We start from the raw sequence: 14162 nt of genomic DNA, 5'->3' as shown, positions 1-14162 counted from the left end.
GTTTGGGGGAGGGGGAGGGAAATGGGAGGCGGTGGCGGGGAGGAGGTAGAAATCTGAAAGAAAGAAAAAGAAATAAAGAAAGGAAGGAAGGAAGGAAGGAAAGAAAGAAAGAAAGAAAGAAAGAAAGAAAGAAAGAAAGAAAGAAAGAAAGAAAGAATTTACTGATCATTGACTGAAGTGACAGAGACAAAGATGCAGACAGCGAAGGTCCTACACCTGGAGGAACTGGCATACAATCCAGTTCTGAAGAAATGGAGAAGTGCTGCTTTAAAAGGTCTTAACGGAACCAAATAAATGACTTTTATGGCAATACGTGCAGGAAAAGACCATCAAGAACAAGCCGAATGGGCTATGAGCTGACATTTGCTGTTTTTAACTGGAAAGACTTTAGAGGAAACGAGTGTTCTTCTTACAGTGTCAATGTGAGCAGAGAGGGAAGAGCACGAAATAGCATTCATTCGTGGTATCATTCAACAAATATTTGACACGCACTTGTATGCATAAGGCCTTGTGTCAAGTGCTGGCACGTCAGGGCTTCTCCCTTTCGATTGAGAGTGAAGAGATCACACTAGCAGGAAGAATGGGCACAACTTAGCTTTATGACTTTGGAAGAGTCCCCTAGCCTCTTTGAGGCCTTCCTTATAGGATGAGAGGATGAGCCTCTGGTGGTTTTCAAGGCTCCATCTTGTCTCTTGAACTAACGATAGTCATCTTCTGGTAATGCAGATGGTAATATAGATGCTCTCCCAATGTATACCCAGCAGAAACTAGGCTGAGCCTGCCTCCGGGACAGGGCTAAGGAGAAGAGAGCCTGGCCATGACTTTCTTGCAGCGTAACTCTCCCTAGTTCACACTCCAAAACCCCTTCTGTGGAATCACTGAACTACAGTAAAGTAATTTTGAAGCAAGTCATCTATCCACCCCAAGTCTTCAAGTCTCCGCCTACTAGAATATGTGTAATGTAAAATCTAAGCATTCTGAAGGCCCACTGCTTAAACACACTTTGAGCCTAAAGGGATCCTGGATTCCTTTTTGCAAGCCAAAGCAACTTCTAAATGAAATGACAAAACTGCTATTGTTTCAAAGCATCTCCTAACAGAATTTAAGGGAAGAGAGAGAGAGAGGAGAGAGAGAGAAAGAGAGAGAGAGAGAGAGAATTTAGTCTGATGCTCTACAGGTCTGGGTTAGGCTAGTATTACTACAGGGTCAAATCAAAGGGGCCACAGAAGAATCTGCAGAGCTCAGTAGGGCTAAGCACAGTGTGCAGATCCAATAGGGTCCTACTAATAGGAATGGGAGGTAAAATTCAAACCAAATAGAACTCAGTGGAATTACACGAGGGGCATTAAATGATACAGCTAACCCGTGCTCACCCACCCCCAGAGGATCTGAATGAATCAGCTAGCAGTATAACCTGGGCACCGGGATATTTAAAACTCCCTGGGTTATTCTAATGTTAGCCAAGGTTGAGAACCACTGAATGAGAAGGGCAGAGAGTTATGGCAGGCCTGAAGACTATGTTTTAATGAACTATCTTTGGCTTTTTTTTTATGATCTAGCTATTTTTTTTTATTAAAGTGGTTTTTTTTCCAACTTTTACCCTTACATTAAAAGTGACCATATAATGGCAGAGTTATATAATACCATTTTTCTATATTATCCCCGACAACACATCTCTGGGGAATTTCCAAGGGTACGCCACTCTCTGTTCGCCCAAAGATAAAGATCAGTGATCAAACGTCCACTAAGTGTGTGTATGAATGCTGTCACTGCCGAGAGCTTTCCTTCATAATAGATAAGTGTTTCAGGATCAGAATGTCTATCCACACACTCCTTCATACACACAATACAAACTTGTGAATCACAAATTATTCAGGCATCCTTATCGGGAAACACACGTGGTCTCGAGGAGGGCCCTTTGAAAGTCAAGAGATTAGCATTCATTCCCTCTGCCTAAATGCAGCAACTTTAAGCTAGACAGATCTTACCTCGCAGAAGGATCACACATCTAACCAGCCTTTCTGAGTTTCTAAAACCTGTCTGTCGGTAGTATCCATTTGGATCTCAACTAAGAATCTGCTACTGATCCATGTTAGAAACTCTGATTTTCTTCTCCTACATGAGGAAACAGAAACCTAGGCCATTAGTTCCACCCTCAGGGTCGAGTGGTAGAAGCAATGAGGAATTTCAGACTTCTCATTTCATAGTCTGACTCTCTACACTTTCTCTGAAGCAAACAATCGAGTTGCTGTGTGCATGATCTCAATTTAGTCTCTAAAAAGGAGGTATTTGATCTATTCAAATCATCACCTTCTCCTCCGTCCCATGGAGCTTTGACTTAAAAATCAAAATCGCTAAAATTTTAAAAATATTAATTTCTGTTTTTCATTAGAGCTATAAAAGTGCTTATTTTTCTTGTTGGTTTGCTTTTTTGGTTTGTTTGCTGTGTTTGGAGACAGCGTCACTATATATTCCTTTTAAACGTGCTATAGAGCCCAAGCTGGACTTGAACTCCTGATCTTCCTACCTTCGCTTCTGAATGCTGGAACTTTGGTGGGTCCCAGCTGACCTGGCTTGAACTGTAAGCTTCCTGAAGGTTGAAAGTGTTTCCTCTCCCTGAACGCCTGCCTCCTGGTTTCCTATACTTAATCACATCTGGTAATGAGCTCGATCCTTGCTATTTTCAGTTTTAATCTAATTTCTTAGACATTTTCTCCTAGAGTTAGAAATATTTTACAAATTAATTTGTAATCTTTATCCCATTCTCTTGTAATGAATAAAAGGCAATTCTATTTTCGAAATGGAAAACAGCTTTTCAAATAAAGAAAAACTGTTAACTATGTCTTTATAAGTTGGTCTTCCTACTCCTGACCCAATTGCCTAGTTTATTTAATAATCTCCCAGAATGAAGCATTTCAAATGAGTCTCTTTCTTTGACAACAGCTTCAATTGTATAATTTGGCCCTATCCCTCTATGTCTCAGGCACTCTTTAAAAAATCATAACTTCAACAGTGGCATGATCCATGCAGAGTTCAGAGGCTAGCACTTCCTCCCTCAGCTGGAACCTGTGATTTTCGGTTAAGGCTACCAGACAAGCTTTCAATGCTCATCAGTAGGACGACTGAGCATACCTTCTGTTGTGTCAATATTAACGATCTAACACTATCATTATCTGAGGTACTGGGAGATTACTTTAACTTGTATATCTGAATGCTTCGGCTAGTCTTGCATAAGATATAAACTACTGTGGTATTGGAAGGCTATCCAGAAAGTCAGTCTAGGGTAGACATACAGCCTCAGTTTTCATTGACTTCCCTTTCCTAGGGAAGGTGTGCAAAGGTGCATCAGAGACCAGAGACAGGCATGGGTCAGTGGTGGTAGCACCAGAACACAAGACAGCAACGCACTCTTTCAAAGCAGCGTTCTAAGAAAGGAAGGAAAGAAAGAAGGGAGAGAGAGAAAGAGGAAGAGGGAGAGAGAGAGAGAGAGAGAGAGAGAGAGAGAGAGAGAGAGAGAGAGAGAAAAGACACGAGGACAGGAGATCATCACAGGGGAACTCGTCAAGCTTGTGTTTCTTAGCTTTGGTTTTAAGTCTCATACAAACATCTCAATTGCCAAACCCAAGGAATTTGTGCACATAGCACAGAGACAATCACCAAACAACAATGCCTCTTCCCCCCAGCTCTGGTAGGCATTCTATGGGCTGCCTCTGAAGTTCAGAACAGTTACCTTTAATTAGAACAAGATGTTCATCTTTTCCATAACACCCCGTCTTATTCTCTCGTAAGTAAACGGAGGAAGAGTTTTAAATTAGCTCTCCTCATGACAATTTTACCCTAGACAAAGTCCGTGCCACAAAACTAAGGGTGAAGCGCTTCTAGTTGAGCTCTAATTGCCATAATGCTGATTAGACACACACTTGGAGTGGGAGAAGCTTTGCTGGGGCACGGCGGAGTCTTTCTAGTGCTATTTAAAAACACTTCAACTACAATCTTCTCAAAGTGGCGCTTTCATGAGCGGTCCAACAACATACCTGAAGTTTCACTGCCTTGGAAGCAGAGGTTGGATTGGTAATGACATGAGAGTTAGCAAACTGTCTTACAGACATTGTCACACTTCCCAACCCCTTCCAGCTACAGACTACAAAAGAGAGCTGGGTTTATTCTACATTTGTAGCTTGCCTTTGAGATTAAAATGCCAGTTTCATGTCGTTCCCATAGGACCTCCTTTGTGCCAGACGTGGACTAACTAAACTGGCATTTAGTTTCCTAAAACTATATACTCTTGTGTTATATATGTTTATATGTACCTACATATATGTATGTGTGTTTTGTATATATGTATATGCACATGTACTTGTGTTTATATACATATATATATGCACTATGACAAGAATACTCACATATATACATATACACACATATAATATATAGATATACATACACATGCATTAATTCATACACACATATATGCACTAAAGATAATAGACAGAAACTACTTCCCAATCATGAGATCTGAATGCGCCTTGTCGCTTGAATGTGTTGGAAGTTTGGAATGTTTGTTATAATGTAATATCATCAACCACTTCTTGAGTTGTATATCTCATATAAAGGTGCACATCTGGCTATCAACAAGATGATAACGCACATCTGGCTATCAACAAGATGATAACAGATGTTTAGAAAAAATGCTTAGCAGGGAGATCTGGAAGGCTTACAGTAAAAAAGGTAGAGAATGGCATCCAATCCATAAGACTGCCAGAGATTCTGTAATACCCTCTCCTCTCCCCTCCAAGCCAGCCTTCTCTTCTCTAGATTTGAAGCGGAAGGAGGAGGAGTATGTAGTCATTTTCAGCTAGAGGGGGACTTGACCAGCAAGGTGAACAAAAGCCTTTCTCCACAGCGGGCATGCAAAGACAGAAGCAGCAAGCTTTACCATGAGGCTTTGAGTACTAGCTTAGACAGAGAAGAAAACACTGTCAATTGACACATGCCTTTGACCATCTGAACAGAGCTAGGTCACCTGACCCCCAAGCCTCATACCGAGCTTAGTAAACTGTATTGCTCCCTGAAGAATAATTTATCATTTCCTCTTCGAACTGCTAGACTTTACTCCAAAACGCAGTAATGGAGATTGGTCAACTGACTTTATATCTCACTACTACATTGGAAAAAAAAGTCGAGAATGGAGCACCTCATCACCAAAGCAATTAGTAGCCTTACTACTTACTACTGTTATGTGATTACATGCCTGCAGAGTAAGACATTGTGAACTCTAACAACGCAAGCTTAAAACTTAGACTCATATCTTTATTCAAATATAGACAAGCTTCTCATAATCTGTTTTAGTGGTGATCCTGCTTTTTCCAACACAGAGCACTAAATGAATAATGCCATGTAAATCTAAATAAAGGGTGGGAGCACTTATAGATCTGAAAGCAGGAAGATCCAATTACTAATGTATCCATGGGGAGCTAACAACTGTCTGTAAGTCCAGTTCCGGGAGATCTAATGCTTGTTGCCTTATGGACGTTGGCATACCCATGCTACCACACACCCTATCCCCCCGACACACACACATGAGCACGCGTGCTTGATTAAAAACAATAGTAATAAATCTTTCTTTTAAAATTTATCATCCATGACACCTATGTTATCAGGTAGCATATAAATGTTTAGAAGGTTTTAGAAAGCTTACAAAAATATATATCATCTATATTTCACAAAAAAAATGAAGTTTGGAGAAATTCTTTAGGATGTGAGTTGCCTTATTTGCAATAATTTCTAAGATTAAAATTGGTCAGAAAATATTTGAGAACACAACCCTATAGAGAAGAAGATGAGTCAGCAAGATGTCTGGGCAGGAAAGGATGCTTGTTGCCAAGTCAGAGACCAGAGTTTAATCCCCAGGACCAGCATGATAGAAGGAAAGAGCTGATCCTTTCATGTTTCTTCTGACATCCGCATATATGGGTCACATGTATACACAGACACAGTAAATAAATAAAATAATGAAAGCCAACAGAACTAATGTTAAAAGGAGATAAAGAGAAGGAAATCATATGACACCAACTCTGACTGAAGCGACATCTTCTAAAACTAGTCTTCATGGCTACCCATGCTTATAAAAGATACCCCATGTAAGAAGGATCTGAATGGTTAATGGGATATCCTCAGAACCCCACTAAAAACAAGTAAGCACTTGAGGCTAGAACATGGTTCTCGGAGATAGAAAGTAGCAAACAACATGGAAATACAACCACATTGGGAGCTAAAAGTAATAATACAGCTAAACTGAAGAAAAAAAGTAGCAGCAAAGACCAGCAAATAAAAGCTCCTGAGATACCTAAGACTCTAGGATGATGCTTCCCTTGTGCCTGAGAGGGAAGAGCATTTAAAATGCATGAACAATCATGTGTGAACTCTGCCATAAGAGAACAGCAAAGTCAATCTTCTTAGACTGGAAAGTAAGACACCTTCATTGAAGTCTCACAAGTGAAGGGGACTTTCTCCTTAATAGTGGAAGTTGGAAGTTAGGAAAACGCTGCTGAGCAAGAGGTAGACAAGTAGTCCAGCCAGCAGGGACACGGCCAGGGCAGTGGCAGGAAGGAGGTCATACAGTCCGAGCAGGCAGCTCTGGAATTTCTCTCCTGTTCAAAAATAGGACAGCAAATGCTGGGAAATGTCCATTCATGTTTCTCACAAAGGACAAGTCGAGTCACAATTGCTATTATTTGTACTCGGAATCCGAGAAAGCAGTGACATGATGAGACTAATGTGTCACATGCATCAAGACATTTAACAGCACCAAGGAGACAAGGCTTTCACTGGGTATTTCATAGCAATGTATCTCTTCATAATTTATTCCATAGGTACCACAAATGTATCTTGACCAATGTACACTTTGGATTCCCATGCTGGACGAGCTGTCAGTACTGTATTTTGGCCTGCTTTTATGTTTCATTCATAACAATGCATGTCTTAGACAAATCGAGCAGTTTGTTTTGGTTTTGGTTTCTAATATTTTAAAAAGTAAACATATCACTACTATGATAGAAAGAATTCAAAGTCAAATAGCGTCATAAAACAGGGATTATCAACCTATTTTTAAAGCCACAGGCAATTTCAGTCAACTGGCTTTCAAGTATTGAGTCACTGAGTTACACAATCCCTTGACCAATATTTATTGCTCCATGTTTTAGGGGCAATTTCCATTTTGATGGGTTGCTTCAACAGTGGTATTCTGAAGCAGTTAGGTAACATAAAAATATAGGATCAAGATTATGTCTGTCAGATGAAAAATACAGCATTTATGCAGCATTATATAATCCATTCTCTGGTTTATGGGCCCAAGGTCCCCCTGGGAGTGCCACAAACCCACATAATATTCGGCAGGGTTACAGTCTGCACTCGAGACTCTCAACAGGCAGGACATGCTTCCTAAAGCCAAGGGTGTAAGCCATCTACTTCACAATACTGCAAAAAAATCTAAAATCCTAATAATTTCAATTTGGTTTCTAAAGATGTCCTCATTTTGAGATGATCCCAAGATTAAAATAAATGTGCTTTTGTACTTCAACTCTTAAGATACAAAGCATATAAATCAGATGACCAAATGGGGCCTATGAAAAAGCGGTTTCCAATGATTCAATGTCAGGGAAGTTCACTGTTGTGTTCCCTGAGGATCAGGCCTGGATTTCTGAAACACTTCATCTAACTGTCTTCAATAAAGAAAGATCGCATGATACTTAATTTTAAAGATGACATCACACTGTAGCTAGGTATCATTGCTAAGAGAAAGAGACATAATGGGAAAACAAAATAAAGATCCTAGATATAAATCCAGTAATAGGTAACTACAGGGATACAATTTTATATTTACAGGAAAATATTAAAAATCTAACTGCAAATTTTAACAGTAGAAAAAAGAAATGAATGAAAACCTCTATGGCTTGCAAAGAACGGACACTAATCCAGTTTGCGAGGGAACCAGTTTCAATAGCCTCCCTAACCTAGGCAAACGAAAACTAGATCAAAGTAGGAAGCCATTGTGTAATTTACTGATATTTACTGATTATTAGAAATACCAATTCTGGCTTTAAACAAAAAAGAGAAATGTAAAAGTATATATGACAGCATTAAAAGAAATAAAAAGTCTGAATTATTTAATCTAGGGAAATAAAATTTAAATGATCTCTCAAGGAATGTAGATGTAGGCCAGTGGTGATAGTAGTTTTGCCTGGCATGTAAGAGGACATTGGTTTTTATCCCCAGCATTCAAGTTAAAAAAAAAATAAATGTAGAAAAAGATGGTTGAAAGAGTTTGAAAATTATAAGAAACATTTACTTGGGTTATATTTCTGGAACTACCAAAATGTACTCATGTTGCACAATAGATGAATACCAAAAATCTGTAACTTCATAATTCAAAGTCAATAGAATAGGTTACAATGTTAGAACTGCCTTAGCTTATTACAGTCTTTGAGTTCTAAACTGTAGCCTCAGTTTAAATTAAGATAGATTTCCCAACATCATGTTAAGAAATGACTTCCAACTCAATATTTCCAACATGCTTTTGGAAAACTTTTGCATTATAGTGTTTTTCCATCTTATCCTTAAGTGAAAGAACAGGAGGTATTAAAAATAAGCCTTGTCCCAAAGAAATGGACCATTGGCCACTGACCACAGGATTAAGAATATGCTATTCCTTGTTGTTAATATTACATTTATTTTTTTTTTCCCAAACTGATAGTTTCCAGGGGAAAAAAAAATCAGACAGGCTATTGACAAAATGCAGAGTGTATTGTGTTTGTCAAGTCTTTGATTGCTTAAGTTAAAAACTGAATATAATCTACTTTAAAATGAGATACTAGATGAGAGGGGGAAGGAAGGGAGGTGGGGAATGAAAGGGAGCAGGAGAACCCTACCAATACTCTATCTTTATTTTCACAGTAGTAGTGATGAAGGAAGAACTGTTTGGATACACGTCTTTCACTATTTCTAATCAATTCGGTCCCAGTTGGCCTCTGAGCTTATCACCCCTACTTCCTAAATGTGACGTGTTCTACCTCTGCTCTTTGATGTGTCCCACATTCCAACAGTGAGTTTAGTATGCTCAACGATGAAGGCTTGCTAATTAATCCAAGGATGAGAGACCCTAGTAAGTCAGTGAGGCGGACATTAATGAGTAGCTAGGCAGCTGCTTACTTCAGCCAAATCATTTTGAATCCCACATAGTTCACATTACCTGAACTAAAATACACTGCTGACGAACAACGCTCTCTTTCTTTCCAGGAACGGAGGAGAAAACCAACTCAATTAAGAATAAAAACAAGCAAAAACAGAGCAGAGTGTGGTGGAATAAAGAAAGAGAAATGTATACAGCCATCAAAGCCAACAGAACTTGCAATTACCATAAGGAACAAAATGTTCCCTGCAAGTCAGAAACAAATCAACATGTTTTTAAATTTGCTTCGAAGGAGTCTCGCTAAGAAGAGAACAGAGATCCAGAAATGGGTTCAACTTTAAGCGTTTTAATCACACAGTGAAACCCAGCTTAAACATTTGTTTTGTTCCGTTTAAGGAAAACACCATTCTAAGATCCGTGTCTTGGTAAACGAGCACTTGCTTCAGAGAGACAAAGTTGTGCTTAGGCTGTTTCTCCAAACACAGAACATGGATGCTCTCCATAACAACTATAACTCCCACATCTTCTCTACTTAATTACACCAGTTTTTTGGTTCCAACTCGACACCAACAAAGGCATAAATAAATGAGCAAATAATATGGCCAGCTTTGCACTTTGTCTGAAACGACAAACGTAAAATCCCTGCGATTCCAGGGTAAACTGAATTATTTTGTAGTTGCTTAAATAAAAAGATTTTCCATCATCAGTGACTTTTTGTTCAGATAAAAGATGTTTACCCTGAAGGAGCAAGCATGGAATCTCTTTTTCTAGAAGCATCTAGGTAAGTAAGTAGGTGACACCAGGAGAAGATACTGTTGCTCTTTGTAGAATACGATTATTTACAGCTCTGCTCTGGAGTGAAGGTGCTCGAAGTGTTTAGCTTAACAATAAGAATCAATATGGAATCAAATGTATTTTCCTCCAAGAAACTAGACATCTCTCACGTGTTGAAATATAGTCTATTTTTACTCATGGCAATGAGGTTAATAACATCTTGTTAATTAAATGAAACAGTCCAAATTTAAAGCAACCAGACCAAGGAAATAGAAAAACCACTTCTGTCCGTTTACTGCAGCTCGCTTTCCAGGGCAGATGATAATTCCTAAAGGGCTCCGAAAGTCTGTTCCTGAAAGGTAATAGAGGATACAGACTCCTAATAATGCTGTGTCCTCTGACATCCGTTCTGTGAAAATAGAAGGAGCAAGCATTAACTTTCAACACTGGACACGCTAAGAAGGAAAAAACAAATGAGCAAATTCTAAATAGCTATGTGGAGCAAGGTGACCCATCCTAGTTAAACAGAGAACCACGAGGTAATCAAATGAAACCTACGACCTTTTGCCAGAGAGTCGGGAGACAAGACGGCAAATACAATCTAAGGATTTGTCGAAAATAGTAAGGAAGGCATACGAGCGTGCAGCTTTCTGCTGACCATGGATGTAACAGACACAGGTGATCCCTGTAAGAACTAAAGTCCAAAAAGGAGGCAGCCACATGTCCCATCCTTCATTTAACACAAGCCTCCCTGACACTCTTTCAGCTAAGGTAACTGTAGGCTGTTCACAGTACCATAGCTATATGAAGTGGTCATAATGGTCAGAGCCCACTTTTCTATTTTTCCAAATGAAAGCAAATCCCACTTCTTTCAGCATCTGACCTACTCCACAAATGCTACAAGCTCGTGTAGTCCAATCAGGTTCACCAGTGTATATGTGCATACACATGTGTGTGCTAGTACATACATGTGTATACATGGGTCTGCCTGTCTCTATGCAAGCATTAGGGAGCTAAAAAGAGAAGAAGAGAAAAGGGTTAAGTTCTGAGGCAGAGCCACAAAAACAAAAAGAAAGAAGGCATGAAAAAGAGCCACAGTGTGTGTCCTATTCTCCCTAATTTCTTCAGCCCCTAGTCAAGCACCTAGCATAGTATTTTCTCAATAAAAGACAAGCCAATAAGTAGAAGCATGAAACATTCAATTCATGAATATCCTCGAACATTAGTTATCAAGGACGACCTTCCTTGGTACTGACGAATAGTCTTTAGAGAGACTCAAAATGGTCTACTCCAAAACTAAAAATAATATCACAGAGATACAAACAGGAGACATGGAATGGTTTCAGCAACAGAAAATACCAGAAAGGAAGCATAAGTAGAGAACTACATGCATGCTAGGAAGTGCTATTAAAAATAAAGGACTCTACTATTGCCAGAGAGGGGCACTTCCATGTCTAAATAACTCATCATAGTGGATACAAACTGAGAAGCAACAGAAGAGGGAGAGACACTGTCAACCAGGAAGACTTAAATGCCACCTTAACTAAATGCCACGCTACTTACTCTCTATTCCCCTTGCTTCACTATTCTGGAACCTTACAAATCATGCCCGTGTCACAGAATCTATCTTCCCATCATTCTGGTCACCACGGAGGCTTTCTCTCTAGCAGAGTGGAAGGGCTGGCCCAGTGGTTCTTTGTCTCAGAACCATCCTGTGGCTCAGCTGCAGGCTTTATTTCTTTGAATACTTGCTATCCCATGGGTTAATGCTTATTGCAATGTTTGCACCACTAGTATTGGAATGATATACATCCTTTTTTTAGGCAGCATGCATGTTTAGTAGATACAACATCTGCTCAATATTGTGCTAACTTGAAATAGATGGGGTTTTGGTTGTTTCATATTCCTCTTCACAATTCACAACAGATACTAGCAATCTAGAGACTCTACTGATCCTGCCCCTGGTTGGCATTAAGCCAAACTCACTAGTAATCCTGTCTGGGAGAAAGAGGCAACATGGAGGTAAGAGATGAGCGTTTATAAAACAGTGAGCAGTCTTTCATAAGACTTTACTGACAAAACTGTTCTGCCTGGGAACCGAATGGGTAGGAAGTACCCATTGGGTCCCTCCCCTTACATACTGAAGTCCGGTGAAGCACAACCACTTAGCAAAGTTTGCACACTCATCAGTTATATACCAAGTGTAAAGAACTCTAGCTATCACCTTTAGGGGCTGAGTCCTATGGTTCCATTACTTCAACAAATGAAGTCAAGGTAGGGCTGTGTCCCCCTGACCATTCTCTATACCTTGTCTACCTAATCCACTTCCTAATCTTCTCGTGTAACAGAGCAGCAGTTTATCCTGGGTCCCAGGCTCCTCATTCTGTCTATAGATGTAGACACAGGTGGCTCTTCTCTTTTTGACGTAAGCTGTCCTTTAGAAAGGATGTCCACTCTCTATCTTCCTTTTTCACCGACTGCTTCTTTCCGTATGTTTTTCCCTTCTCAGTCAAATCCCTTGGAAGGGGCCCATAACTGAGACTTCAACTTCCTCAACTGTCACTTCTCCTTAACCATAAAATCCGGTTTCACTTTTCCCTACTGACCTCAGGTATTTCCCACTCCATATATTTTATGTAGCCTGCTCTTTAGCAATTCTCCGGCCCACTCAACACAAAAGTTTTTAATTGTTGGAGCCACTTAACTACCAATGATCTCTACATCTCTAGCTTCTATGAAATACACTTCATTCCTCCTTCTCTCTGCCTACTTCAGTGAAGACTCCCCCAGTCCCAATGCCCCGTTAGCTATTTCCATGTCTAAGAAAACCATACTCGATTTCTAAGTGTCTGCAATTACCTTTAATGAGTACATAAACCATCCTGATACTTATGTGACCATAAAATGTGCTGTCCAAAACAGGACTCGTTTGGGAATGACAGACATCAGGATGACATATATAAATTGTCACCATCCCAATGCAATAAGATGCATGACTTTAACAATGAAAGCTCTGAGCAGTCCATACTGGAATTTATCTGCCCACATGACTGTCACATTAATATATATACAACTGATTACAAGAAACTCAAAGTTAACCCCCTGCCCTTCCCAGCATGCTTAGCACATCTTAAGTTATTAATAAATAAATGTCTTTAATAAATAAGCCTAATTAAGACACTAAATGATACAGTGTTCTATAATGAAAGAACCGAATGGCAACCAAAGTGGGTGGTTGTTTTGTTTGTTTGTTTTTTTTTAAGGACAGATACCAGGCATTTTTGCAAAATATAATATTCCAGCAAAACTTGTTTGACATCTCATCATTTCTGTGGTCTTTCTGACGCTCAGTATTTCCTGGAACTCCTTGATGTGGGCTAGAAGAGAAGTGAATGGCTTGTTCTTCTCCTTCCCCACCTTATACACTGTTAGTAATCATTTAAAGGGCATTTTTAAACTCACCTGTTCAGTAAAACAGGGCTCCAAGACTCCAGGTACATGTCTCCCTTTCCATACTCCCCAAGCAATTTAAAAAGATTTGATGATTAATTGGAGGTCTCCAGAGAGAGAGAGAGAGAGAGAGAGAGAGAGAGAGAGAGAGAGAGAGAGAGAGAGAGAGGAGAGCCAGGTGTATCCACAAGCTGGCACTTAGACCAATGAAAAACCTGTGAGAAAACACTATGATCCCCATTTTAGAAATAAGGAACCAGGTAGAAAGGATTACCCCCAAGATTTCAAGGTAAAACAGAAAGCCAGTATCCATCCTCAGGCTCTTATTTAAACCTGTGTTTGCCTGGTACAGCACAAGGCACATTCATGCTGTGACTTCTTACGTGTCTGTCTGCCCCCCGCCCCCCAACACACACACCCAGACTGTCTGCAACCTCTGAACAAGGAAAAATCTCCCTGAAGAAAGACCATCATACAAGCCAGGGAACACTTGATTTAGAGACTGACGAGAAGGGAGCTTTTAATGCTCAATAAACATTAGAAAAATAACACTGTAGAAATTTGAGTTCATTCAACTAAGAATAAGAAAAAGATGTTTATGTACATATCCTAAAACTCTTAAACTTTGACACTCAGGAAAGAAGCCAGCGAATATCTCACTGATTGTTTGTTAACATCTTACATCATCTTGCTGGAGTTTGTCTCCTACATGTGTTTGCCGCCCCTTATGATGGGCGTATTAAGAAACAGG

At 39.7% G+C, this 14162-nt stretch overlaps 1 protein-coding gene across 3 annotated transcripts in view; it reads right to left on the bottom strand.

Annotated features, from left to right (window-relative positions):
• Positions 1-14162, bottom strand: part of Fign (fidgetin, microtubule severing factor) — a 121390-nt gene that overhangs the window by 68431 nt on the left and 38797 nt on the right. The gene's annotated exons all lie outside the window — the stretch shown is intronic.

This window comes from Alexandromys fortis, unplaced genomic scaffold, assembly GCF_014885135.2.
Source record: "Alexandromys fortis isolate MF-2015 unplaced genomic scaffold, M_Fortis_MF-2015_v1.1 scaffold_8_9099976_23576923, whole genome shotgun sequence".
NCBI lineage: Eukaryota > Metazoa > Chordata > Mammalia > Rodentia > Cricetidae > Alexandromys > Alexandromys fortis.
This window is presented reverse-complemented; position numbering and strand designations above follow the sequence as displayed.